The sequence below is a fragment of the Eptatretus burgeri genome, chromosome 18 (assembly GCF_056783735.1).
Source record: "Eptatretus burgeri isolate ZD-2024b chromosome 18, Ebu_testis_v1, whole genome shotgun sequence".
Lineage (NCBI taxonomy): Eukaryota > Metazoa > Chordata > Myxini > Myxiniformes > Myxinidae > Eptatretus > Eptatretus burgeri.
The window spans coordinates 18,020,001-18,025,767 of NC_140978.1; positions in this window are offsets into that span (position 1 = coordinate 18,020,001).

The following is a 5,767-nucleotide window of genomic DNA, read 5'->3' on the forward strand; positions in this document are numbered from 1 at the left end:
CGGGTAGGCTCGACACGGTCTCGGCCACAGGCCCGCCTACCCCCTCATCTCATCCTAGAGGGTGGTTCTCTTTTCTTTTGCTTTGGGAATGTGTGTTGTCGGCGCCGTCTGAGAAGTAAAATTGTATAAGTGTTGCCGTGTGCTCGCGTGGTCGGTATTAGATCTGCATTGTCGCATTTGCTTTTTGTCTTCTTCTTTTCTATGTGCTTTTGGTGGAATTGTATATGTGTGCTTTCCGTTCATCGCGAATAAATGTGCTTTATGTTGAACTGTTTTCCCGCTTTGCTTCGTCATTTCTTTCATTGAATCCTCATCTTGCTTCACGTAAAGGGTTGGTAGTGGGCTGAATACGCCCGATAATTAATCGAACCGTCGAGGCCGACGATAACACCGCTCGGTTATCCCGATAGTACGGAACGGGTCGCTTAAGTGGCCCGTGTCCGAAGTCGACCTGCGGCGAGGTGCGATCGCCCGGTCTACCCTCCGTGTGGGTACTTAGGTAGGTCGAATTTGGCGAGCAACCCTATCCCACGCGGGGGCCGATTGGCTCGATCGCGGTGAGACCGAAAGGTCCACCCGTGACTGGTTCCCGGCGTTAGTCCGAGAGGGTCACGACTGGATTGTCCGTCCGGTGGGCGACGTGCCGCGATTCGAGTTACGTGGCCGTCAGCACGCCGGCGGGCGCGAATCCGTAACAATATATATAACCATAAGGGAGGCTAACAATTCCATTTTCTAAAATACAGTGCTCCCTCGCTATATTGCAGTTCACTTTTCGTAGCTTCACTACATCACGGGTTTTCAAAGATGAAGACGCGCCTCCTGTAGAAGAGATTTAATGCTCTTATTGGCTGTGCAGTGCTACATTCATCTCATCATCATCATCTTCATCATCATCGTCATATCTTCATAGGTCAGTCCCATAATACGTTTTTTTTATATTTTATCGTACAATATAGTCTTTTTAAAATTATTTTTGATTTTAGGCTTTGCAGCCCCATGAAGTTGCATTTCCGATGAAAAAATTTTAATTTCTTTTTAAAATAACTGATTAAATGTGTGTGGGGAAGGTTAATAAGAGTGTGTGGATGCTGTATAATGGTTTAAATACGTTTAAAATGTGTTTTTAAATATATTCAAATAATTAAATAAATATGTGGTTTCTACTTCACGGATTTTCACCTATTGCGGGTGGGTCTGGAACGCATTAACCGCGATAGGTGAGGGAGCACTGTATACCTCTTTTCATCAAGAGCCCCCAATGCCATCTAGTTTACCTCCTCTGTATGTTAGTGATGATTATAACTTCTTATTGTAGTCATTTTTCTGTAGTCTTCTTTCTTATGTATCATAATACATCAAGAAAGAACTATCTTTTTTAACATCATATTTCAGAAGATATCTGTCAATTGTTTTAGCATATCTCTTTGAACAGACGTGTGATATTCCACCTCTTTTAGCCTTTTCTGTAATCAAAAGCAAATTTACATCACCAATTAATTCCATTGGTTGATTTGTCATTTTTAACATCGCACTCCAAGTTAACCCGGAGCTGTATAATAATGAGGGGGTCTAATTCATAGGAATTTTTATTCTGATATGCTGTTCTAAAAGTCTCATACACAACAGCCAATAAATAACATCAGCTCTTTGCTGATGACTCCACCCTCTGTTGTACCATTTGTCATCCCTCAGACCGGCAAGCCACAGCTTCTTCGCTCTCGGCAGATGTGAATAAAATCACAAACTCATCCAACACGTGTTACATTTCTTTCAAACTTGCCAAATGTCACACTCTCACTATGTCTCTCTGAAAGGACCGTTTAGGAAAAACACCAATCTACTTTCTCAACAATCCTCTGGAAGAAGTACTTTCATTCAAGCTTCTGGGTCTCATTATCTGCCATCATCTTTACTCGGAACCCCACATTTCCAACCTGTCAAAGCCAGTCGTCCAAAGCCAGTCGTCGAAGCCAGTCGTCCAACCTCCAAAGCCAGTCGTCGACTGGGAATCCTCCATCGTGCAAGGTCCTTCCTCAGCTCACCTGAACTCCTGACCACATACAAAGCTTTTGTCCGCAGCCTGATGGAGTACTGCTCTCCCCTCTGGGTTTGTGCTCCTGCCTCTCACCTTTCTTGGCTTCACGCTGTGGAAACCAAGGCATTTAGGATCATTGATATCTCCTGCAATGAGGCTGAGTTTTTGGGCCTCTCACTCTCTCATCCCAGGCAGGTCAGTGGTCTTTCTGTTTCCTACCCTCTCCTCTCCGGTCTTGCACCCCCCCTGCTCTGTCTGCAATATCTTCTTCTTCTTTTGGTTGCTCCCGTTAGGGGTCGCCACAGCGGATCATCCGTCTCCATTTCGCTCTGTCCTCCACATCTTCCATTGTCACTCCAACCACCTGCATGTCCGCCCTCACCGCATCCATAAACCTCCTCTTTGGCCTTCCTCTTCTCCTCCTACCTGACAGCTCCATCCTCAGCATCGTTCTCCCGATATACTCCGCTTCCCTCCTGTGCACATGTCCGAACCATCTCAATCTTGCCTCTCTCACTTTGTCTCCAAACCGTCCTACCTGCGCTGTCCCTCCAATATACTCATTTTTATTCCTGTCCATCCTCATCACTCCCAATTATCTTTAACATCTTTAACTCTGCATCTTTAACTCTGCCACCTCCAGCTCCGCTTCCTGTCTTTTTGTCAGCGCCACCTCCTCCAAACCATACAACACAGCTGGTCGCACTACCATCTTGTATGCTTCCCCTTTCTCTCTTGCAGATACCGTTCTGTCACAAATCACTCCTGAAACTCTTCTCCACCCACTCCATCCTGCCTGCACTCTCTTCTTCACTTCTCTACCACACTCTCCATTACTTTGGACAGTTGATCCCAAGTATTTAAACCCATCCACCTTCACCGCCTCAACTCCTTGCAATTGCACCATTCCACCACCCTCCCTCTCATTTACGCACATGTACTCCGTCTTACTCCAACTGACCATCATTCCCCTTCTCTCCAGTGCGTACCTCCACCTCTCGAGGCTCACCTCAGCCTGCTCACTACTCTCACTACAGATCATGATGTCATCCGCGAACATCATAGTCCATTGAGACTCCTGTCTTATCTCGTCCGTCAACCTGTCCATCACCATTGCAAGCAGGAAAGGGCTCAGAGTCGATCCTTGGTGCAATCCCACCTCTACCTTAAACAGGTCCGTCATTCCTACCACACACCTCACCGCTGTCACACTGTCCACATACATATTCTGCACCACCCTCACATACTTCTCTGCCACTCCCAACTTCCTCATACAATGCCACAACTCCTCTCTTGGCACCCTATCATAAGCTTTCTCTAAATCCACAAACACACAATGTAACTCCTTCTGGCCTTCCCTATACTTCTCCATCAACACTCTCAAAGCAAACATCGCATCTGTGGTGCCCTTTCATGACATAAAACCATATTGCTGCTCACAAATCATCACCTCTCCTCTCAACCGAGCTTCCACTACTCTTTCCCATAACTTCATGGTGTGGCTTAACAACTTTATACCTCTGTAATTACCACAGCTCTGCACCTCACCCTTATTCTTAAAAATCGGTACCAGTATACTTAATGTCCACTCCTCAGGCATCTTCTCACTTTCCAAGATTTTATTAAACAATCTGGTTAAAAACTCCACTGCCATCTCTCCTAAACATTTCCATGCCTCCACTGGTATATCATCTGGGCCAACCGCCTTACCACTCTTCATCCTCTTTATAGCTGTTCTCACTTCATCCTTACTAATACACCACACTTCCTGATTCGCTATCGCCACCTCTTCCAACCTTCTCTCTCTCTCATTTTCTTCATTCATCAGCTCCTCAAAGTACTCCATCCACCTTCTCAACACACTCTCCTCGCTTGTCAGCACATTTCCATTTGCGTCATTTATCACCCTAACCTGCAGCACATCCTTCCCAGCACGGTCCCTCTGTCTGGCCAATTGGTACAAATCCTTTCCCCCTTCCTTTGTATCCAACTTCTCATGCAGCTCGTCATATGCCTTTTCTTTAGCCTTCACCACCTCTCTCTTCACCTTGCACCGCCACTCCATGTACTCCTGTCCACTTTCTTCATCTCTCTGGCTATCCCAATTCTTTTTCGCCAACCTCTTCTTCCTTATACTTATCTGTACTTCCTCGTTCCACCACCAAGTCTACTTATCTTCCTTCCTCTGTCCAGATCCCAAGTACTTACAAAGCAATATATCCTGCAGACAATATATGTCTGCAATATATCCCCACCATTTTTCCACAGGGCACTCAAGGTCCGCCAACAACCCCCTTCTGGTAAAACTACCAAAATCACGAATTTTTGAGAATCACGAAAATCACACTCACCTTCACTCTATCATTCCTCTTTTTTCCTGCCTTTGGAATAAACTCCCACACTCTCTTCAATCCTATTCTTCCCTCCAGGCCTTCAAAACAGCTGTTAACCACCACCTCTTATCTTCCCCCATCCAAAACCTCAATCTTTTCTACCGCCATCAATCCACCCCAATCCCACCTCCTTCAAATTCCCTGCTTTCCTTCCTGAAAGTCCCTGAAATGTCCATCTTGTATACCCATGTTCTCCACCCCATCCCTCTCCCTTCAATAGATCTCCTAATGTCTCCGTTCCCCACTGTTTAGTCCCTCCCTCTCCCATCACTCTTGTCTCATGCCCCACTTGCTGTGCATTGTGTGTTCACTCTCATACGAGCCTCGATAATGTATACAAAAAAAAACAAAAAAAAAACATGAGTCTTAAGATACAAATCATGATACTCTCCAAGGTTCTTCATATTAAATTTCTTCCAAACATTTTGTGCTTGAGTATAATCTTTATCAGTTATATGACTTTTATTTAATTCATTATAGAAATTTCCTTTGATGGAAGTTGTGCTTCTTTTAACCTCTCAAAATAATCCATGTAATCACAAGGATATATCCCCATTTGTGGGAGTTCAATCTCTTCTTGATTTGAGAGGAGTTCAATCTCTTCTTGATTTGAGAAATGTGCTTGGAGAATTGGAAAGTTTTTAATATTTGATACCGAGTCAGATAATGAACTTGACGTAAATTTGAATGTGTCAAGAAATCTGATATGAGTTTATGGATATGTAGGGATTGTTTTTGTGAATGAGATGTATTTTTGATTCGTGTTAGCAATCGCTGAAATGTTTCCACTGCTTTTGCTCAATTCATTTATAAAAAGATGTGTGTCATAGTGAGCGTTGTTGTGAAGAAAGACTTGAATGAAAGAGGGAAGTTTAAAATTGAGATTACAACTCCGATGAGCTGGACCTCTATATTTATCAGTGTGATGACAATGGTCTCTTACCTTTAGACCTTCACTAATTTCCTCCTCACAAATATGACAGACATTAATCTTCCTAAATTTCCTTTTGTCTTCTTTTGTTAAGGACGTTGGTTTATACGTTTTTCTCATTATCTTTGTTGATCAAACACAGTCTTTTCCAGTCGTTTCACAAACTATTGGGAGGCATCTTCTGTGTAAAGTTCCAACTTGCTGTATTCATCAGCAACAGATGATTTTATATAATAATATGAACCACAAGGAGTATGTTTTTGATATTTATTTGAATTTTTTTTAATCTTTTCAAGGATACTTCCAAAATCAGCATATATCACAAATGGGTGTTTTATAGACTTGTTGAAATCTTTGTATGATACTGTGAACATACCTTTGGCATATTAATTACAGTTTATTTAT